Below are 25235 nucleotides of genomic sequence, written 5' to 3'. Positions count from 1 at the left end.
AAAAAAAAAAAAAAAAAAAGAAAGAAAGAAAGAAAGAAAAGAAAAGAAGATGGGGGAGGAGAAGGAGGAAGAGGAGGAAGAAGAAGAGGAAGAAGAAATGACTGAAAAAAAAAAAGGGGAAGAAATCCAAACAGACCAGGAAAAATGTTTCAAGCATTTCAATAGTATGTTATGGACCTACCAAAAGAAAAGATAAGCAAAAGAAATATTTGAAAAAAAATAGCAGGTCAAAAATTCTAAAATAGTGAAGAAAGAGGAGGATGATAAAGGAGATGAAGAGGAAAAAGATGAAGGAGAAAGAAGAAGACAAGCAGAAAGAAGAAAAAAATGTAATAGCAGTAGTAGTACAACAGAATTGAGAACCCCAGAAAACCCCAAGGAAGAAAAACACAAAGCAATCTATACAAAGGAACATCATATTTAAATTTCTGAAAACCAAAGATAAAGAAAAAACTCCTTAAAGCAAAATGAGAAAACTAACATATTATATATGGGGTTAGGGGTGCAGTTTAGTTTCAGAACTTTCAACAGACAAATTAGATGCTAATTGTCAATCTAGAATCTATATTGAAGAAATTTTTTTTCAAAACTGCAAAGGAAATTAAGACATCTTAGATCAAGAAAAAACAAAATCCATTGCAAGCAGACTAGCCTTCTTTAACAGAGACTTCCCAGGACATGTACACTGCATCTACCAAATGTCCTTAAACCATGTTATGGCTTGTGTCTGGATGTTCTCCTAATGCCTTTTGCAATCTTAGGTCGGCTTTTCAAAAGTGGTTGGATCTAGAATGCTTGATTGATTTATGGTGAAATACTAGGATTAAGGGTGTGAGTACTATCTGCTCAAAAGGCAGGTAGCCTGGATACAATATAAGGGAGGCTTCCTGCTAGATACTTGTAGTTGGTTGATTCCTTGCTTTACTGCCTTCTGCCCACCATGAACTCGTTCTCCTCTGCAATGCATGTCTGACAAGCTACTCTGCCTTGGAGCCAGCTAATTATGAACTGAAACCCTACAAACTGTTGCCTAAATAAACCTCTCCTCCTTTTTTAACTTTGGGTATTAGGTAATTTGTCTCAGCAACAAGAAAAATTAACTAATGCAAACCCAGTTGTCCTGATTCTGTAAACCCCTAGCAGATGCTTTCCACATAGCTCAGCTGCACTCTCAGGACATGTTATTATCCCTTAGTGGCAGCTAAACCCCCACCTTTCACACACAATGAAGCTAATTTCCAACATGTCAAGCATTCTCTACAGATATACATACTCTAGCTCATCCATACTTTAACAACATGGCAGGACATGGCCCATACTCTAGCAAGTTTCCACACTACTAAAAAATCCTTTGGGTATCAAACATTCTTTAAAGAAATCAAAAGGGAGAGAATAGACTCACCCCAGAGGAGCACCCTACCCCCAGAAAAGGATGACATGGGACAGCAGATGATGTGACCAACTGATGTGATGCTGGACAAGAAAATACACATGGAGAGAGAAAAGAACAACCAGACCCCACAAGTGTCAACATTAAGTCCAACATCTCACATGAACTCTCCCCCACAGCCTTGTAGCCTAAATGAGCAAAGAAGAGTTCTAACAGGTTCCCCATCTATCAAGGAGAGCAAGTACACTCTACGGCTTGGACCTTAATCACAGTCTTATGGGAACAATCATCTATAGGAGTCTATAGGGCAAGAAGGACATCTCAAACACCCACAGAGCCAAATGACAGGCAAAGAAAATCACAACCAACAGGATCTCAAGACTGCAGATTGTGGAAGGAAACCATTCAATAAGATATGAGGTTTTTTTCTTTAACTCAATCTATTTTTGATTTTTTTGTTTTGTTTTGTTTTGAGACAAGGTCTTGCTATGCAGTGCAGGCTGGCCTTAAACTCACTATGTAGCTCAGGCTGGCCTTAAACTCATGGTGATCCTCCTGCCACAGCCTCCCAAGAGCTAGGATAACAGGCATGCACCACCATGGGCTGTGATTTTTCTATTTTGTATTATTTTTATCTTTCCCTCAAGGGGTTTCTCTTTAAGTTTCTTTTTTATTCTTTTTCACTTTTTTCTTTTTCTCTTCAAACTTGTTCCTCTTCCTTCCTAACTTTCATTTACCTCCTATTTATGCTATTTATGTTGTTTGTTCTTTTTCTTGTTCATTCTTCCCAAATGAATATCCTCTATTAATTCCCTTTTATTTATCAGTAGGACTCCCTCTTTTTTCTCTCCTGTTTCTCATATCCCATTGATTAACTTTTCAAATTTTGCTTTTTCTATTCTTTGATTCCCCACCTCCTGTACCTTCACTAGTATAACTACTGCTTTATTAATATCTAGATGAGAATTCTACTGCTGTTGAATATTGTTTTATTATTAAGAGGTAAATCCATTTAGTAGATATTTATTGTAGGTAAAAAACTAGCTCAATATTTGGTTTATATTAGGTTACTTCTATAATTATAGATCATTCTTCTATGGACAACAATGGTACTTTATTGGTCCTTGGGTCTGTAAATACACAGTTTGCATTTAATGATATAATTGAGGCTAATTTTATTGCTATAGTCAAGGTAACATAGCTGTTGCTATCAATTGGTGTTCCTAAGATGTCAATATCTAGATTGCTTTGAGTTCATTAAGAGTACTGTGGTACATAATGCAGGAGAACTAGTAATGAGCCAGAATTGCTGCAACCTTCCAGATCAATTAAACAGAGGTGGTTGGATCTGGGGACAGAAGAAAAGTCCAGCAGATAACCACACACAGAGGACACATCATTGAAAAGTAGACCAACTAAAGAAGTCTCCATACTAGAAACAAAACTTTCCACTACAATAAACCCACAGGCCTCAACAAAAACAAAAATAGAAATGTGAGAAGACAAAACAAATAAATTATCCCAAAAATTCCCAACTCACCTAAAATTGATCCACAGGGTAACAAAAGGGAGGGAAACCAAAACCCTCACACCCAAATTATTTAAAATGTTAAACAGGGGAGACAATAAAACAGTTCAGTAAGATGACTGCAAAGATCACAGAAGATATAAGTAATGACATATTGAGCCAATTAAAAGCATGAGGGAATCTAAAGAAGACAATGATAAGAAAATAAAAAGCTCAGCAAAATGATCCAAAACATGCACTGATCAGCACAGAAAAAATTAAGAGTCCAAACTATGACTCTTAAATAGAAATTTGGAATATTAAAATTTCTATTGAAAGAACTGCTGCAGAAACGACCCATGTGAGTGAGGGCAAAGTCACAGAACTAGAAAACAGGGCTGCTGTCAGTGATGTATACCTTAAAAAACAACAAGCAAACCTGAAAAATGGATCCAACAGATTCTAAATGATACAAAAAAAAACTAATCGAAGATTAATTACAATTTGTAAAAAATCAAAAGGTAACCCAAATGACATAAAAAACCTGTTACTGAAGTAAAAGACAAAAACTTTCCAAATAAGGTAAAAGAATTTAAATTACAGATATGTAAGGCATAGAGAATGCCAAACAGGCATGTTCAGAAAAGAATTTCTCCACAGTACATCACAGTCAAAATTCCAGAAGTCCAACACAAGAACAAAATCTTAAAAGCAATTAGAAAAATGCAACAAATAATTTGTAAAGGAAAATCCATTATAATCACAGCAGACTTCTCAGCGCAAACCTTAAAGGCCAGGAAAGCTGAGTGAAGTTTTTCAAGTTCTTAAAGAAAAATTTCCAAGCCAGACTGACATATACTGCAAAACTATCTTTCAAAATGAATGGAGAAATCAGATACTTTCATGATAAAGAGGCTCTAAAAAAATTCATTAATCACTGAATGAGCACTCCAAAAAACTCTCCAGGATATCCTCAAAAGAAACAATGAAGCTAACAGTAACAAAAAGATCAACAGAATGAACATACCTGGAAGTGTGAGCAGTTAAGTAGAAGGAAAAACTAGGGAATAAACAAGAAAATAAGGCAATGACAGGAATAAGTCAATAACTATCAATAATAACTCTCAATGTGAAAGGCTCAATTCCCCAATCAAAAAACACAGACAGAATGGATCAAAACACAAAAATCCAACAGTATGGTGTATACAAGAAATACAATTAACCCAAAAAGAAGCTCACAGACTGAAATTCAAAGGATGAAAAAAAAAAAAAAAAACATTATCCCATGCAACAGGAACCCATAAAAAAGCAGGTGTAGCTGTCTTACATTAAAAACAAAGTGAACTTCAAGCTAAAGCTGATCAAAGAGAAAAGAAGGTCACTACATATGGGTTAAGGGGAAAATTCAGCAGGGAGAGGTAACGATATATATGTAACAAACAACATTGCACCCAAGTTCATAAAACAAATACTACTGGATATAAAAGATGAGATCAGCATATACACAGTAATAGTGGGGCACCTTAAAACCCCACTATCATAAATAGACAGATCAGCTACACAAAAAAAATTAACAAGGAAATATCAGTTGATTAAAAAAAAACCTTAGAGAAACTGGGCTTAATAAGTATCTACAGTGTTCCACCCAACAACAGGATATACATTCTCTTCAGTTGCATATGAAATGTTCTTAAAAACAGACCACATACAACCCAATAAATCCACCTTAAGTAAATGTAAAACAATTGAAATTGTGCCATGCATAGTATCAGACAATGACAATGAAATTAGAAATCAACAACAAAAAATGTGCTAATGCATGGAAACTAAATAATGCAGCATTAATCAAACAATAGGTTACAGAAGAAATCAAGGAAGAAACGAGGCTATTTCTAAAACTAAATGATAATGCCTGTAAAACATAGTAGAATGTATGAGACATAATGTAAGCAGTCCTAACAGGGAAGCGTATAGCTGTAAATGTCCACATTACAAAAACTAAGTAAGCCCAAAGAAATAAACTAATGATATACCTCAAGGGCTTAAAAAACCAGAACAACCAAAACCCAAAGCTAGTACAACGAAGAAAATTATAATGCTCATAGGAGAAAGCAGTGAAATTGAAACCAAGAAAAAAAAAACCACAAAACCAAAAATTAATTAAGCATTAGTTCAAAATGAAAAAAAAAAAAGAACAAAACAGACTAACCCTTAATCAGTTAAACAAAAAGGAGAGAACAGACCCAAAGAAAAGAAGGGAATGGAATTAATATGATAAAATAAAAAAAAATTGAAACAAATAGATAGGGAGGGAGGGAGGAGTTAAAGGGCGGGTAGAGGTTGGGGAAAAAATTAGAACCAAGATTGATTATGTAAAGGTGCAAATTTCCAACAATGAATGTCATTATAATGTGTACCTTAAATGTACCAATAAAATTAATTTTTAAAAAATAAATGAAAAATGTGAAATCACAATGGACACTGTCAAAATACAAAACATTAACAACTACATCACAAACCTGTATGCCGAAAATTGGACATGCTTCTAACCTCAACTACTAAGGAATAACTAAAGCAGGAAGAAGTCTGAGACAGGAAGGCAGCCAAGGCAGGAAGATCCCAAATTTAAAAAAAAAAAAAAAAAATGGACAAGTCAGAAGAAATGGATAGATTCCTAGATACATAATGAACCAAGAAGATTTTAAAACCCTGAATAATCTAATAGGCAATAAGACTAAAACAGTAATAAATAACTTACCAACATAGAGAAGCCCAAGTCCTGATGAATTCAATGATGAATTCTACAAAATTTCACAAAAGTTCTAACACCAATATTTCTCAAAGAAAGGGAAAGATACTCCCTAAGTTGTTCCTAGAGCTATTATTACCCTGATTCCAATATCAGACAAAGAACCATCCAAAAAAGGAGAACCACAGACCTAGCTCTTTAATGAATATAAATAAAAAAAATTTCAACAAGACACAAACAAAATTTTGCAAACAAAATGCAACAAATCATTAAAAAAAAAAATTATTTAACATGAACAAGCAGGCTTCATCCCAGGGATGCAAGAAAGGTTCAACATATACAAATCAATAAATGTAATACATCACACAAAGACCAGCAAATACAAAAATCACATGAGCATCGAAATAGATGCAGATAAAGCCTCTGATAAAATGCAACATCCTTTCTTGATAAAATCACTGAAAAAAAAAAAAAACAACAGAAAAAGAGGACCTTAGCTCAATATTACAAGCCTTTTATGACAAACCCACTGTCGACATCTTATTAAATGGGGAACAACTGAAAGGTTTCCTCTAAAATAAGGAACAAGAAAAGAATGTCCATTATCACCATACCTGTTCAACACACAATTTGAAACATTAGTAGGAGCAAATATGCAAGAAAAAGAAATAAAGGTGATATATATGTATAGGAAAGTCAAATTATCATTATTTGCAGATGACATGATCTTCTCAATGAAGATCCAAAAAAATCCACAAAAAGATACTTAGAATTAATAACCAAATTCAACAATGTAGTAGGAATCAAACTCAATTAAAGCTGAAAAAAAAATCAACATTTAAAAATTTTAAAATAAATAGAGGTCCTATACACTAATAATGAACCCACTAAGAAAATTAGGGGAAAAATACCATGTACAATAGTGCCAAGAAAATTTAAACACTTAGGAAATAATAACCTAAGGAAGTGAAAAACCTCTAAAGTGAAAATTGCAGTACTCTTAAAAAAAAAAAGATATTAAAAAGACATCAGAAAATATTAAGATATTCTCTTTTCCTGGATAGGCAAAACTAATATAGTAAAAATGGCCATATTTCCAAAATTGATATACAAATTTAATGCAATCCTGATCAAAATTTCAACAGTATTCTTCACAAAACTGTAGAAAACAATCCTAAAATTCATATGGAATCAGAAGATACCCAGAATTGCAAAAGCAATTTGGGTAAAAAGAGTAAAGCAGGAGGCATCACTACCCCATACCTGAAGTTATATTACAAAACTACTGTGATAAAAACAGCATAGTACTCTCGGGAGGCTGAGGCAGGAGGATCACTGTGAGTTCGAGACCACCCTGAGTTATACAGTTGAGTTCCAAGTCAGACTCAACTACATAGTGAGACCCTGTCTCAAAAAACCAAAACAAACAAACAAACAGCATAGTACTGACATAAAAATAGACATGAAGATCAATGGAACAGAATAGAAAATGCAAAAACAACTCCAGGCATATTCAGCAATCTGATCTTTCAAAAAGGGGCCCAAAGCATACACTGGAGGAAAGATAGGCTCATCAACAAATGATGCTAGAACAATTGGCTATCCACATGCAGAAGATTGAATCTACACCTGTATCTCTCATCACATACTAAACTAAATGCAAATACTAAACTAAAAGCAAAATAGAACAAAGAACTAAAAGTTAAAACAGAAACAACCTACTGGAAAACAAATAGATAAAACTCTTCAAGTCAGAGACATAGGCAAGGACTTTCTAAAAAGAACTCCAGTTGCATAGGAAATAGATCTGAGAATCAGCAAATGGGAACACGTCAAATTAAGCTTCTTCACAGCAAAAGAAACAATCAATAGAGTAAAAAATATAACCTACAGAATAGGAAAAAAACATTTGCCAGCATATCTCAGACATTCATATGTACATTCATATCCAGACTATATATAGAACTGAAAAAAAATAGACCCCCCCACCCAGAAAAGACCCAATCAAAATGTGGGCAAGTGAAATGAAAAGACACTTCACAAAAGAAGTACACAATGACCAATAAATACTTGAAAAACTGCTCGATATCACTGGCCCTCAGAGAAATGCAAGTTAAAACAACATTGACCTTCTATCATCATGAAATCAAATAATAACAAATGCAGAACAGGCTTCAGGGAAAAAGAAACCCTTCAACCCTGTTGGTGGGAACATTTATTAGTAAACCACTAGGGAAATCAGTATGAAGTTCTCTCTAAACTTGGATATAGAAATTCCACTTGACTCAGCTATTCCCTTTCTAGGTAGAGTACCCTCCCAAAAGAGTTAAAGACATCATATTTCAATGAACATGCATATCCATGTTTATAGCAACATAATTCATAAACTTGGAAGTGGCTTATGTGTTCATTACGAGATAAATGGATAAAGAAAATGTGGCATTTATAAACAATGGAGTTCTACTCTACTATAAAAAATATAAATGACTCATTTATAGGAAAATAGATAGATCTTGAGACCATAATGTTAAGTAAAGTAAAAATCAAACACACAAGCTTAATATCACATAGTTTCTCTTATATGAGAAACCCAGAGTTAAAATAAAGAACAAAACAAAAGACAGATAATAAGAAGCACAAGATCGAACTTTCTTAAGGGTAAAGGGAATCAGGAGATGGAGGAAGGCAAGAGAAAGAGAAGGGACAGGAGATGAAAAACCAAAATTGGGACATGTTATACACATGTACCAACATAAGGAATGTGAACATTATGTCCTGCAAGCCTGTACAAAAAGAGGAAGGAATCAAGAGATGGAGGAAGTGGCAAGACAGAAGGAAAGGAGATGAAAAAAGGAATTCAGATGTGAGGTCTTTTTCTTCTTTTGTTAGACTGATTCCTAGATACTTCACTTTTTGGAGGCTAGTGTGAAAGTAACTGCTTTCCTAATTTCTCTCTCAGTGAGCCTGTTTTTCATGTACAAGAAGGCTACTGATATTTTAGTGTTGTCCTTGTATCCAGCTACTCTTCTGAAAGTGTCAATTAAGTCTAGAAGTCTTTTGGTAGAGCTTTTGGGTCTTCAAAGTACAATATCATATCATCAGCAAATAATGACAGTTTAACGTCTTCCTTTCCTATCTTTATTGCTTTAATTTCTTTCTCTTGTCTAATTGCTGTGGCTAATGTATCCAGAACTATATTGAAGAGGAGTGGTGATAGTAGGCATCCTTGTCTTGTTCCTGACAACAACGTGAAGGTTTTCAGTTTTTGGTCATTTAACATGATGTTGGCTGTTAGTTTTTCATAGATAGCTTTTATCAAGTTGAGATAAAGACCATCTATTTCAATTTTCTGCAGGGTTTTTATCATGAATATGTGTTGAATTTTGTCAAATACTTTTTCTGCATCTACTGAAATGATCATATGGTTTTTGTCCTTTACTCTGTTAATATAGTGTATTACAGTTATTGATTTACGTATGTTGAACTATCCTTGCATCCCTGGAACAAATCTGACTTGGTCAGGGTGTATGATCTTCTTGATGACCCTCTGTATTCTGCTTGGCAGTGTCTTCTTAAGGATTTTTGCATTTATATTCATTAAGGAGATTAGCCTGTAGTTCTCTTTTTTAGTTGGGTCTTTCCCTGCTTTGGGAATCAAAATAACATTTGCTTTCAAGAATAAATTTGGAAGTATTGCTTCCCTTTCAATTTCATGGAAAAGTTTAAAGAGTAGTGGCAGTAGTTCTTCTGTAAATGTCTTGTAAAATTCAGCGGTGAATCCATCAAGACCTGGACTTTTCTTCATTGGTAAACTTTTAATTACATTTTCAATTTCAATGACTATAATTGGGGTGTTTAGAATTTTTTTATCTTCTTCGTTCAACTTTGGTAATTCATAGTATCTAGAAATCTGTCCATTTCTTCTGTGTTTAACATACAAAAGTACAGGTTCTCAAAGGAGGTATTGACGATCCTCTGGATTTCTCTATGAACAAATCCTCAATAGCATGGGAACTAGAACAAAGAATCAACAACTGGGGATCTCATCTTATTAAAAAGCTTCTGCACTGCAAAAGAAATCATCAGCAGAACTAAGAGGCAATTTACAATATGGGGAAAAAATTTTACCAGCTGCCCCTTAGAACAAAAGACTATTATCTAGAATATATAAAGAACTAAAAAAAAATCAGCCCCCCCAAATATAAAGACCCAAGTCAAAAATGGGCATCTGAAATGAACAGACATTTCTCAGAAGAAGTAAAAACATCAAGTAAATACATGAAAAAATGTTCCACATCACTGGTCATTTGAGAGATGCAGATGAAAACAACACTGAGATTCCACCTCACCCCACAAAGAATGGCTGCTATCAAGAAATCAACCAATAACAAATGTTGGCAGGGTTGTGTGGAGAAAGGCAACCTTCTCCATTGTTGGTGGGAGTGCAGACTGGTGCAACCACTATGGAAATCAATACGGAGATACCTCACAGAACTAGGATTAGAGATTCCATTTGATCCAGCCATCCCTCTGCTGAGTATCTTTCCAAAAGAATTAAAAGAATCATATCACATTGATATATGCACACCTATGTTTACAGCAGCACAGTCTGTAATAGCTAAAACTTGGAAACAGCCCATTTGCCTATCAATTGGAGATTGGATAAAGAAGATGTGGTTTTTCTATAAAATGGAATACTACTCAGCCATAAAGAATGAGAAATTAGAGTCATTCATAGGAAAATGGATGCATGTTGAGGATATACTCAAGTGAAATAAATAAGTCACACATGTGTAAATACCGAATAATTTCTCTGGTGTGAAAAACTATAATCATAAATAAGATCCTAATGATATAACTGACAATGTGAAATAGGAAGAAAAGGGCTAAAGGTGTAGGGGAAGTGGGAAGGGTAGGGGAAAGGTAATAAGGGAAAAGAAAAAATATGAGAAAATGAAAAAGTGGAGATAAACCTTTTGTGCATAGGGAAGGGAGGAGGGGGTAAAGGGAAGACAGGGTTATGGGGAAAAAATGAGAACCAAGATCTGTCATGTAAAGGTACAAGATCACAATGATGAATGTAACTGTACTGTATACCTAAAATATACCAATAAACTCAATGAGAAAAAAAAAAGAGATGTGTTATGTGCATGTACCAACTTCCTACAAGGAATATAATCATATAATACATACATGTACCAAAAAATAATACAAATATTTAAGAAGGCCCTGGATTAGAAGACTGAGAAATTAAAAATTTAATAAATTTGTTACAAGAGAAATAAGCCAAGAAAATCAGACATTTGATTAATAGGCCTCAATTTTTGTTATTGGCAGTTGCAGTTGTAAAAACAAGAGAGTTCAAAAGTATTTTTGGCTTCCATGATAATTGTTATTTGTATTACATAAATAAGACATGTTTTCATTGCTGCTATAACAAATTGTAACACAAACAAATTAAAATAGCATATCTATTATATGACCAAAAAAGAGAAAAAAAGGAATCAAAAGCTAAGCCTGACAGCCTTGAGGGAGAAGGACCCTTTCTCAATTTTGTGGATCCTTTTCTATTGGCACTTTAATTCTCACTAATCATTAGAAAACTCCTGGGTAACACTCCAATGGAAATTTTTACTTAAAAAGAACATCTATAAGTTTTAGATCTGTATTTCTATGCTGTAGATATAAATTTCACCTTAAATTCACATAACCTTCTTAAATTATTTTAAACTGGGAGCAGAGGTACAGCATGACCAATATGGCACAAATAGAGAAGAAATATTAAAGCCAATAATAAATGTGAGAGATGGACAGGATGTGTCACACTCATCCGTAGACTGCAACCCCAAGAAAAGTAAGCTGATATAAAAACGTTGATTCCATACAAAATTTTACACATATCACCAATTATGAACCATTAATCTAGTATATACTTGTCAACTAAGAAAAATAAGCACTATATATAAAAATTAACAAACAAGCATTGCCAATCTCACCTTCACTTGCAGTTGAACACTTTTGTACCAGTGCTTCCATCTACCACTTGTCCAACCAAAAACTTAAGGGTCATACCGGAATCATTCTTCTCCCTCAACAACTACTCACGCTGCAGTGTTATCCCTTATTCAAATATCTCACCATAATATAGGTTATATTTCACAATTATACCTCTAGCAATATTACCTGAGAAATAATAAATGTTGACTGAGTATAACATACAAGAGCACGAGTAAGTAGTTGTTTGAACTATGTCAAGTGAGTGCTCACATGATGATTGTTTTGGGTTATGTGATTACCCAAAGTGTGAATAAATATATTGTAGTAATATGAAATGCTGTAAGCATAATCTATTTGCCTTTCATGTTAATGAAATCAACTTGGTCTTTTAAGGCATCATAAATACTTAATCGGTTTTCATTCAATACACAGGGAATATGCATTACACATGGAGACAATGAACTTCAGCAGTGGTTTAAGGATTTAAAGAACACTACTTCTGTTTAGAAATGTGGGTTGGTAAGTTATCTGGGAATTTAAATAATAAGCAGATGGTTCACTTCCAAATTAAGAGCAGTCATCTGCTCTAAAGGGCATACTTTTGTAAATATATGTTCTGTCATGTTCTGTCTAATGTGACATGGTATAATCACGTGCTACATTATGTTGCTTTTCTGCTTTTAATAAAACATAACAAAAAAAAAGCATGTTTTACCCCCAACAATACTATCTTCTTACATTTTGACTCAAGCAAATGCACAAAAGCTAAACCCACAAATACTGAGATTTAGAGTCACACTTCTATTTTGTTTCAATAGTTTTATCAACCTCTAAATAGGGATAATATTAAAGACAATAATAACAAAGCCTATTTCACTTCCAAGTTTATATATTAAAATAAAGAATTATCTAAATTTTATTTTTCATTAAATTTTCATCTAAAATATTTTCAAGTACACAAGTTTAACCTTTGTATTAAATAATTACTGGATAGTCTGACTATAAACTTTTTTCTGCCTTCCTGTATTTTTTGTCTCCATTTTAGATGTTTCTTTTCCTTTTTGGTACCAAGGATCAAACTTGGGTCCTCGCGCTTACAAGGCAGGCAGCGGAACCACTGAGCTAAATCCCCAGCCCTACATAAGTTTCTTTTAGATAGCTCACCTTCTTTTACAAGGTTACTGAGCTAACTAAATCAGTAATAGAAAATCCATTTGTTTTATCCATGATATTTTTATACATATAACCATACTAAAGAAAAAGTCATATTATAGTAGAAAATGAGTCAATTTATCAAGAAAACATAATAATGTTTATACAGGTAAGAATGGGGTTTCAAAATATATAAATCAAACCATAATACAACTGCAAAAAAAAAAGTATGATAAATCCACAGCTAGAGTCCATACAGCTAACTCTATCACTGATAGAATAGAGAAAATTAGTAAAGATATGAGAAGGAAAAAACACTATTAACCAACTTGACTTAATTGATATTTTCATGTTCATGTAGCACTATACTAAGCAAAAACAGAATAAATACCCTTTGTACAAGTTATTTAAAATGGACTATAATCTGGAGAAAAACAAAACACAGGTTACCATTATAAAGAATGATGTGACATATCACAAATTCTTTTTTCTTTCTCCTTTTAGTCAGGATTAAATGGGGCCTTTCCACTGAGCTCTTTCCTCAGCCCATTTTTTAAATTTTTTTTATTTTGAGACAGAGTCTCACTAAATTGCCCAGGCTGGGCTCAAATTCATGATCCTCCAGCCTCAGTCTCTCCAAGACTGCTGGGAATACAGCATGTGCCACCACGCTCTGCAACCACAAATACTTAGGAAATTAAAAGGATAATGAGGGAATATTATGAACAATTTAACGTCAATTATTTTGACAACATAAATGAAATGGACAAATTCTTTGAAAGATACAAGCTACCAAAGCTTTCATAAGAAATACCCAGCCGAAATAGCCCTGTAATCTATTTTTTAGAAACTAATAGTTAAATACACTACTACAAAGAAAACGGGCCCAGATGGCTTTGCTGATAAATTCAACCAAACATTTACAGAAGAAATAAAGCTCCAATTTACAAAACTCTTCTAGAAATTTGAAAAGGGAATATTGTTTAATTTTTTGTGAAAGCTGTGTTGCCTTGACAGCAAAACTAAATGAAGACATCACACAAAAAGGAGGGAAAAAAAACTACAGACAAAAATCTCCCTAAACACAGTTTTGTTTTTAACAAAACTGAAGAAGATTAAATGTAACTATATACACTTATACACACACACACACACACACACACACACACACACATCCCTAGTGGGGTTTATTCTAATCTGCAGGGCCAAAAATCAAGGAATATAATCCATTATATTAAAATGAAAAACCACATAATCATCTGCATAGACAAAAACATTTAATATGATCAAACATCCATTCCTAACTTAAAAACACATACACTCTCATAAAAACTAGAAATAGAAATTAACTTACTCAAAGGGAAAAGGAGTATTTATCATTATATCTATAGACAACATCATATTTAGCATTGAAAAATTTCGTACACTCCCCTACATTCAGAAATACAGCAAGATGCCAGCTCTATTTCTATTCAATATTATAAATGAAAATACTAACCAGTACAATAATGCAAGGGAAAGAAATAAAAAGTATCCAATTAGAAAAGAAAAAGTAAAAAATTCTTTTTTCAGATGATAAGTTCATTTAGGCAAAAAATGCAATACATCAAAAAATATTATCAGGACTAAAAATTAAGTTTACCAAGGTTGCATGATGTTATACCAAAATGCAAAACTGATAGTGTGTATTTGTATGGAATTATTCAATGAATAACTGAAAATTCCACGTGGGGTGTGATGGCACATGCCTTTAATCTTAGCACTTAGGAGGCTGAGTGAGGCTGAATTGTGGTGAGTTTGAGGCCTGTGTTACATAAGGAGTTCAGGGCCATCCTGAACTGTGTAACAAGACCCTGTTTCTAAAGACCAAAGGGGGGCAAAAACCCAGAAAATTCTACCTAATAAAACAATACTATTTACAACAGTATTTAAAAATATAAAATACTTTGGATGCATTAAATAATGTAAGATTGTACAGAGAAAACAAAAAATTATTGAGAAATTAAAGAAAATATGAATAAAGAACTATAATATTTTCAAGAACCTAGAACAGCCAAACAACTTTGAAAAAAGAACAAATGTGGAAGACTAACTCTGCCTGATTACTGAAATTATTACATACCTACAGTATGGTTTTGGTTTCAGTACAGGCTAAAGTACAGTGTAGTAAATCAATGGAAAAGAATATAGAAATAAACCTACATAAACATGGAAAATGATTTTTCAAAGATGTGGCAAATGCAATTCAATAGAAAAAGGATAATCTTTTCGAAATGCTACCAGAATATTTGGATAAGTATAGCTAATGAAATAAAATGAACTGTAATTGATACACTACATCATCTACAAAAGTTAACACATAAAAACTAGATTACTGAGGTAAATAAAATAAGAAAATAGGACAAACTCTTTGTGACTTTGCATTAGGAAAAAATTTCTTATGTACACATCAAAAGTAAGAATAAAGATTTATAAATTAGATTTATCAGGATTTAAATTTTCTGCTCCTCAAAACACGTCATTTAGAGAATAAAACAACAAATTATACTATTAATAAAAACTGTTTGAAAAACATAAATGTGATCCTATATTTGTTTAGAAAACTTTTAATTTGATGTAATTTCATTTGTTCTTTCGAGTTATTATTTCCTGAGCTATAGGAGTCCCATTCCAAGAGTGTTTGGTTATATCTATGAATTCAATTTTTTGAATGAATTCTCGTGTTTTCTTCTAGCAATTTCAAAGTTTCAGGTCTTATACCTAGGTCTTTGATGCTTTTTGAGTAATTTTCATACAGAGTGAGAAATAAATACCTAGGGCTATGCATCCAGAATATATACAAAAATTTCAAAACTTATTAAGAAACAACCCACTTTTAAAATGTACAACAGACTTGGAAAGAAAGTTCACTGAAGATGATTTAAAATAGCTAAATCTCATTTTAAAATCTTTAACACCATTAATCTTTAGGAAAAAACTAATTAGTCATCACTGCATACCTTCACAATGGCTAAATCTAGACTGACTATTCCAAGTGTTGATGTGAATATGGAACAACTGAACTCTTACATACAGTAAAGATATGAATTTAAAATGGTATAATTAGTTTGGAAAACAGTTTGGTCATTTCTTGAAATATTAAACATGTACACACTATATGACCTATATGCCCTCCAAAAGTCACATGTTCAAGTTCCACCTCCCAGTATCTCAGGATATTTGTATATTTGGAGATATGGCCTTTAAAAAGGTAATTAAGCTAAAATAAGGTCATAACAGTGGGTTGGGGTCTAACTGGCACCTTTATAGGAAAAGCAGACTTGTATACAGATGCACACAGAGGTAAAACTAGTCATATGCAGATACAAGAAGACATCTACCTAAAAGCCAAGGAAAGAGGCTTCAGAAGAAACAACTCTGCCAACACTGCATGTCAGACTTCTAGCTTCACAACTGTAAGAAATAGTTTTGCTGTTTCAGTTTCCCATTTTATGCTGTTATGGTAGCCTTAGTAAACTAATAACATAACAGCCACCCAAAATTAAGCACATGCCCATACAAAGAATTATATTTGATTTCTAGAGCAGCTTTATTTGTAACAGCCAAAAACATAAAAACCCAAATAATGAATATAAAAGCAAACCATGATACAGCAATAAAAAAGCTAGTCAACAATAAAAAGGTACGAAGTATGTATTATTTCACACAACTAAATGCATGAATCTCAAAATAATTATGCTGCAAGAAGCTGGAATGTAAAAAAAACAGAATATATATACTGTACAGTTCTATTAATATATTACTGCAGAAATACAAACTAATCCATGTTGTTGCACTGCTGTTATTGCTGTTATTATCATCTGACAACAGACGGTACTACTGATGGAAAACTACCAAAAGGAACCAAAAAAAAAAAATTAGTATCTTAGCTCAGTATCTTAGTGCAGTAATGATTTCATGGATGTATATGTATCAAAACCTATCAATAAACTCTAAATATGTGTATTTTTATACATCATATGTGTTAATAGTGGGGTTTTTTAAAAAAAAGTTAAAGACTAAGATAGCTTCAAAAAGTTCACTTAGTATATAAGTTCATTTAAATAAAATTCTAGAAAATATAAAACAATCTGTAATAACCCAAAGTATCCAGTGAGTATGGGATAGATGAAGAGGAATTTTAAAAAGATATTTAAAAAACCCTCTGAGGGATATTTTAGTATCTTATTTGTGGTGATAGTTCACAAGTCTATAAACATGTGAAACCTCATCAAATTGCAGTCCTACATACATGCATTTTTTACTAAGTATTAAGTAACTAAATAAAACTTTTTAAAAACTTTTAAAAAAACAAATAAGCATTACAAAGATTTAGGAGGAAAATATACTCTAAAATATCTTCCCAATTATTCCCTTTACCAGATGTATTAACTCAACTTTATCTCAAAATCAGTTTTTATTTTAATATTTGTATATATGTATTACTTATTGACAAATTACAAAGGACACCCCATTTTCTCATATGAGCCAGAATAACCTGTAAAAAAATATTCAAACCCTTCATGATAACAATAATAAATTTTTTAAAAATTATTTAAAGTTTATGTGCCACTGAATGCCCAAATATGTTTTTAATCACTATACAGTACATCTTCTCTTCACTAAACACTTACAGTAAATTTAGGCACATAATTATTAATTGATCCTTTTACTAAACATTAAGCACTTGATATTAACAGCATGCAAAACTACTACAGATGTAGTAGTGTACATAATTCATTCCCTATCCCAAGGCAATCACACTCTAGTAAGAGATAGAAGCCAAAACCAAATACAACAAAAATAAATAAACAAACTTCAATTTTATAAAAGGCTTTTTGCTTGTTGTCAAGACAGTAAAATAAGATAAGTAAGTCCTTGCAAGGCACTGGAGAAGGGAAATTAATATGTGAAGCATGGAGAATTTTTAATACTGTAATTATGGGTACATAACATTGTACATTTGTCAAATCTATGAAACATTCTGTATTAGTCACTCTCCCATCACTAGGACAAAATATCTAATACCCACAATATAAAGAAAGCAAGGTTTATTCTGGCTCATCGTTTCAGTGGGTTCAGTCCCTGACAGCCAGGCTCTAAGGCACAAACAGCATGCTGGAAGTGCACAGAAGAAGAAAGCTGCTCAAACCACAGCAGCCAGGCAGCTGGGAACGAGGAGAGAATTCTAGGGTAGGAATATACCCTTCCAAGTCAGGTCCTCATTGGTCGAATTCGTCCAACCAGGCCTCAACTCCTAACACCACATTCAGCTGTGAATTCATCAGTGGATTAAACCTCCAGTGAGTATAACAACCTATCATCCAATCAGCTTGCAAAAGCCCCACCTTAGGGTACATTTTAGATACAAACCATAAGACATTGTGAAACAGAAAGTACACCCCAATGTAAACTATGGGCTTTAGTAAATATAACATATCAATATCAGTTCATCAATTGTAACAAATTTATCACAATAATGCAAGATGCTAATAATATGGAAAGGGAGGGACTATTAAGGGAACTCTGCACTTTCTTCTCAAATTATCCATAAACCTAAAGCTGCTCTAAAAAAATAAAGTCTAATAGGTCATATGTCAAGATTTGAAGAAAAACAAAAAAAATTATAATGAAACACATAAATCATAATTAGTACCTTTTCTGTAACCACATTAAGTTTACTATGTACAGCAAAAGTTAAAAATTAATCACTCTGATGATTCAAATTTAACTCATTTTAAAACATCTAACAGCTATTTATTACATACTAGGGTATCAACAGTAATTAATAATGGTGATATTCAGATACACAATTCAATCTCTATTATTTATAAAAAAAATGAATTGAAAGGGGGAACCATTCTCTTTCCCAAAACCATAACACAGTATAACTCTGTCATATGATTTTTTTTTTCTTTTTTGTTTTTTTAAGACAGGGTCTCACTATGTAGTTGAGACTGACCTGAAACTCACTATGCAGCCCAGGATGGTCTCAAACTCTCAGCGATCCTCCTGCCTCAGCTGAGTGCTGGGATTACAGGTGTGAGCCACCACGCCCGGCTGTTGTCATATGATTTTAATCATATAATTTCAAAAATGTTCGAAAGTTTACTTTCAAAAAGTCATGTCTTAAATTCAAGTTTATTTATCTGAGTATTCCATTTAAGAAGCAGAAAAAAAAACTGCCCTTCACTACATTTACTATCATCATCATGAAATTTTCAACAAGTGTACAGGAAAAAGGCCAATTACACCAGGACAACAGAATAAAAGGATGGAAAACCCTACGTCCTTGACTTGATCACTGAATTTTGCAAATGGCATCCTCATACTCCCTGCAAGTTACTTAAAAGGAAAAAAAAATGTATTTATATCACTTGGAGTACCAGTATCCTACTTTTTTGCATCCAAACAAGTCAATAAGCTCAGTAAAAAATTGCTTCAGGACTTGTTTAGGTGTGTGGAAAATTATACAATAACTTTTTAATTTATGGCTCAGTTTTTCAAAGACAGAGTATATAAACACTTTCATGTTATTTATGACAAAAAGATTAATAAACATACAGCAAAAAAGTAAACTACACTTATAAGACAAAGCTTATGGTTCCTTCCAACTATATACCCAACACTAATAAGTTTTCTTACAGGAAAACTAGAGGGTTTAAATTAAAACATCAGAAAATAAAAATACCCAGCTAGTTAGACTTATGATATAACTATAAGTAAAAGAAACTTAAAGCTGCTTGATTTCCAAACAGGGAACAGCATAGGCATTTGAAATAAATTCTGGAGTTTCTTAGATCCAGCACAAGCATTTATAACCATATAGTATTTAATTACAATGTACTTATTCATCCAACTTTCTTTCTTTTTTTTTTCTTTTTTGGTACAGGGGATTGAACTCGGGACGTTGCACTTGCAAAGCTCGTGGTGGAACCACTGAGCTAAATCCCCAGCCCATTCAACTTGTGATAGACTCTTGAGTTGAACTCAGATTTCATACACTGCTCTCAGTAGCTGTTGGTTTTTCCTGTTTCCTACCCACTGGTAGAAATTTCTCTAGTATATACGTAAAGAATAGATAGATGAGTTTCAACATGTGCACGTGTTCAGTCTTATTAAAAGGTGCCAGGGCCGGGGATTTAGCTCAGCGGTTCGATGGCCTGCCTTGCAAGTTCAAGGACCCGAGTTCAATCCCCGGTACCCACCCCCCCAAAAAAAAGGTGCCAAATTGTTTTCCAAACTGATTTTACTAATGGCGCTCCTACTAACAATGGATAAAAATTCATTTCCTAATATTTTTAAGAGTTAACAAAAGAAAGTTCATAAAGTATCCTGAAAATAAAGATACTTTAAAGTGCAACAAATTATAGATGAACAAATATTTATTGACTACCTACTTAATGGTACCTCACATGTGGTAGTACTCAGTAATCAAAAGCATTTCCTTAACCTTCTCTTAGTAGCAAGGAAACCACAGATACTTCCTCTGGTGAAGATTTTCTTATTATAAGCAATGGAAACCTACAAGGAAAAAAGAGCATTCAGAGAGTTGGACAGCTAGAGTAAGGCTATGGAGTCTAAGTACAAACCAACCAGATGATTGAAGCTCATAAGTGTAAGTGTACATGCACACACACACCTGCATGCATATATGCTAACCTGCATGCACATACAAACACAACTTAACACTAAGAAAAAGAAAGTGTAATCAACATGTAGAGAAGATGTAGTTATGTTTTCTGACACTAATATCTAGGACTTTGGATTGGATTCATTTTTGTATTTTTTAGTAGCTTTTTCTCTAATATTCTTAACAGTAAATTAAGAAAAGTTAAAAATCAAGAGTTTTACTAGATTATGTAAACTATACATATGTCAATTTCTCTATTCTGTATGTACTGATTGAGAATAATTGGAACTAGAAACAATCAATCCTAAGTGAGATTATATATCAGGTATGATCAGAAACTTGGAACTCTTCCTTGCCTGCTGAAATTTAAGTCCGTAAGTTCCTCCCACCTTCAAAACACATCTTCATGTCCTCCCACATTGCCTGAAACCATGTTTATATTATTGTATTTTGGTGGATGTTCAAGATGTTTTTAATTAACAAATATTTACATTAAATTACATATCTCTCACCTTGCAAGAAACTTACAAGGACAGTTACCAGGAAAAAAACAATTACAAAGAAAAACAGAACTAGAAAGAGAGATGCTGAAAAAGGTGGGAAATTATTAAACAAAAATTTGTTTGCTTTACCATTTTATCAAGAATTGGCCCTAACATGGAAAAGAAGAAACAAAGTCACTGATATCTTGAATTGATGAAAATATAGTCCACTGAACATCAATATCCTAAGCCAACATTTAAGTATTGTTCAGATTGGTTTAAACAGTAGACTATAACTTTACATTATACTCTACTAAATATCATTCATTTTTAACTACATGAGGGTATCATACAATTCAACTCCATTTAGGAAATGGTAGAAAGAACTAGGGATAAAAAGAGAAAATGTCATGAAAGGAAAAAGTAAAGTTTCAAATGCTGAAATGCCAGTGCCACAAAACCTAGAGGCCATGAATCTTGATTAGTCCATAGAAAGGCCGGCTTATGGAGACTGAATGGCTGGCACCCAAGGAGCAAATTAACCTGAAATGAATGGAGTTCTTAGTATTTTGCATTAATTGAAGTATATTTACGAATCTGGCACTTCAACTGGTTAGTTCACACTAATTGAACACAGTGTTAAATACTATCCTCAGACACCAAACTAAAATGTTTAACAACCTATAAACAGTGCCTGAATACTGAATTATTTGCCTTAAGTCAAAAGGAACCAGTACCTTGTTATGTTTTTAACAAAGTGAACAGGAGTTGGAAAATCTCCAAACTGTTCAATCAGTGTTACTTTCTAGCAGGCTGGGGCTGTTAATACATATATCATTAAAAAACTCAACATTTTTATTTACACTTCTAAGTACATTCTTGAAAAGAATGTAATTGTCCAATTCTTAATCACTCCTCCTAATTCCACAGTTTCTCACCATTTCCTGTACTAGTGTGCCTTCTATTCATTTTTATTTGCATCGTAAACTACTTAAGAATTCAGATTCTAAATTTTATAAACACATACAGTACATATGCCTATTTAGTAATTAAAACCAGCCTCTTTAAATGTAATGCTTCCCCTATCACCTCTAAATACTCAAGCTTCAACTTCATAGGAATTTTATTTTGTTAACAATTTAACAGCAAAAATGAAAAACAAATTTAATGCACATTCTAATGTTACAATCAATGAATTCCCCGTTTCCTGCAAGTATGTATAGAGAGCTATATAAATAAAAGTAAAGCAAAACAAAACTTAAACACATCAAAATATATTTACTTTTAGCAAAAACTAAATATTCATTTAAAAAGAACAGAACATAATATTCTAAATTTTTCACTAGAAAATTAAACAATGTAATTGTGTTAATTAATATATTTGAACTATCATTTTTAATGATAGGATGAATATAAGCAATTGTTAAATGAGAAATAGCATTTCATAAAAATAAACCAAGATGTAACTATTTAATGATATGTATATAAAAAGAGACATATACATAGATAAAATAGTCTAACCTAAAAAATAACTATAAAAGTATTAAGAGACTCCTCATAATGATATGGATTATAATTATTTCAAAATGGGAGATACAAATTGATCTTGTTAATTAAAATACTGTTTGTGTTGTTCTTTAAAAGAATCAAACTATATAATTCATACAATTGTTTAATTTAAAGGCTAGTCTCTGATTGTAATAACAAAATAGTTACACAAGTAAATGAAATAGTCACACTTCATCTGGAAAAGGGGCTCTCACCCATTTTTGCCTCCTGATCCCAAAGGTGGTTGAACTAAGAGGCCTTTGGGCATTCCCAAAAATGTAGACAGTTAATGCTGTTAGCTACAATTCATTCCTTAGCTTCTCAATCAATAAAGTACATGGCACTGAATTCAGAATAATTTATGTTAGTAAAGGGATAATTCTAATGTTTTCATTACTACAAGTAAAAATTATCAGAGTGTACTATTTTGTAACTATCAAGACAATACAGATTCTTCATAATATTGTTAAAAACAACTTAGAAAGGGTGGATAGAAATGGCAGAGAGGGAAACGTACTGATTTCAAGTACTTTTCAATACTGAATTCAAAATATGCTTTGTTAGAAGAGTAAAACAAACTAGAAAAGTATTATGAGTTAACCAAATTTTATTTCATTTAAATAATCTGCAAAGCTTAATTAAATGAATGCTATAAGTGATTTACATGAAAATTTTCTGAGCTCTTATAATTTGCTACAATAGCCTAAGAACAACTGGCCCGCAGCTACTAATCCATCTTGCAGTTACTCTTCCCAAAATAGCTAGAGAGTAACTGTTTTTAAATGCAAATCACATCATACCACTTTTTTCCTTTTTAAGTCCTGTTTTCCACTACATAAAAAATCTAAACTCTTTACCAGACCTATCTACGATGTCCTAAATGTGCCCTGTCTTTCGGCTATCTTTTGACCCTCATTTCAGACCATCTGTCCAGCCCCAATAGTCTCTGGCTATAAATGAAATGAACCAAATTTCTTCCTATCCTAGGGGCCTATTTATTTACCTGTCACTTTCCCAAAACACTCTTCCAGAAGGTTTGTTTCTGTTTTGGTTCTCAGTAGTAGGGATTGATGATGATAGAACATTTGAACTGAATTACATATCCAACTTTTTTTCTTTTCTTTTTTTTTTTACTTTTTAAGCAATAAACCTGTGCTGTCACCAAGATGGGCTCAAACTTGTGATCTTCCTATTTCAGCCTTCCAGACTGCTGGGATTACAGGTATGTATTACCACACCTAATGAAAAATTTTAAAACTTTACTCCTTCAAATCATTCAGGTTCTATTCAATATAATCTCTTCAGAGAGGGCTATCACAAGCAAAAGAGCCTCTATTCCTTACCAGTCAGTCTTTGCACACTATCTGCTTATCTTCTACCTAACTCTTCATAATTTTGTCAATTATATTTTAATTTATTTACTTATCTGATGCTGTCCTGATTTTATTTTAGAATATAAGCTCCACAACGACAAGGGCATTATTTCATTTGTGCCATGGACCCAGCACCTGCAAAAATGTATAGCAAGCATATAGCAAACATCCCACAAATATTTATGAAGTAAAGGATGTACTACCACAAAAGAAAAATTAGTATTTACTCTGTTTTCTGGTTCGAGCATTAAAAATTAAATATGACTAAATAAAACCTCTCAGCTCTGAAAAAGTTTACCTCGGTGAGAGAGAAGGAGTAGAGAGAAAGAGAAGAGGGTAGAAGAAAGGGGAGAGGGAAAAAAGCAAAGAAACATGAAGCAGAAGAGAATATATCTACTCTAGAGGAAAGATCTCTAAATTAAGATTTTGTCATTTTTACAGGTAAAAGACCAGGAAATAACAACACTTACATTTACAAAATGGAGATGATTCTAGTGACTGTACTAATGAGGAGCCACATGATTATGTACAATACAAAATACCACCAACCAAATTTTAGTTGCTCACTAATTCATGAAGATTATTATAGATGTCACATGTGAGATATGCCCCCTTGCTGCCCTTTACTTGATATGGTCATTTGGACCAGGATTAGATTATACCCAAATCAAACAAATTAGATACTTCCTCCAAAGGACTAACAGTTTAAAGACAAGGTGCAAGGAAGAAGATGTTGGAATCACTTTAATGGCAGTGTCACAGAATAGGTATGTACTGTATTTGTTTTCCCATTGCTAGCCCATATTACCCAACCACCTACACCTTAAGGAGGACAGGTTTTATGCGGCTCAGGGTCACAGATGATTCCGTGGTTGTTACCTCCTAGGCAGAAACATCATGGCAGAAGCACAGAAAAGCAAAGATCTTGACTTCATAGCAGCCAACAAGAAGAGCGGGAAACAGCACCAGAGAGGAAGAAGTCAGGAACCCATGGTTATGATGTTGTGACCATCCAGACACACACAGAAGTGTGCTTTACAAATTCCTTGGGCATTTCTTATGCCGATCAAATTGACACAAGGGTAACCATCACATCCCATCCTTTATCCCGCCCATGAAAACAAATCTTAAACCAATAATAAATTTCAAAATGAAGACAATAACAAGTTTATAATTGTACCCAATATGATACAACTATCCTGAATACAACTGAAAATACAATAATTTCTTCCCGAAGTCTTAACAGTCCCAGCATTCCTAAGCAGTAAAAATCAAAGTCTCCTCTGAGACCCAAGGCAAACTCATAGCTGTGAAACCCTGGAGGGAAAAAAAAAAAAAAAAAAAAAAAAAAAAAAAAAAAAAAAA

General features: G+C 33.0%; 1 protein-coding gene across 3 annotated transcripts in view; it reads right to left on the bottom strand.

Annotated features, from left to right (window-relative positions):
* Tmem135 (transmembrane protein 135) overlaps positions 1 to 25235 on the bottom strand; it is a 223182-nt gene that overhangs the window by 141403 nt on the left and 56544 nt on the right. Inside the window, exon 1 of one of the 3 annotated variants that reach the window (XM_033764267.1) lies at positions 20235 to 20312. The exons of the other annotated variants lie outside the window; for them this stretch is intronic. The gene's annotated coding sequence lies outside the window, so the exon portion shown is untranslated. Of the gene's footprint in view, positions 1 to 20234; positions 20313 to 25235 lie in introns of those variants that run through there. 3 annotated transcript variants of the gene reach the window in all.

This window comes from Fukomys damarensis, unplaced genomic scaffold, assembly GCF_012274545.1.
Source record: "Fukomys damarensis isolate Sample0158 unplaced genomic scaffold, DMR_v1.0_HiC HiC_scaffold_16, whole genome shotgun sequence".
Taxonomy (NCBI): Eukaryota; Metazoa; Chordata; class Mammalia; order Rodentia; family Bathyergidae; genus Fukomys; species Fukomys damarensis.
This window is presented reverse-complemented; position numbering and strand designations above follow the sequence as displayed.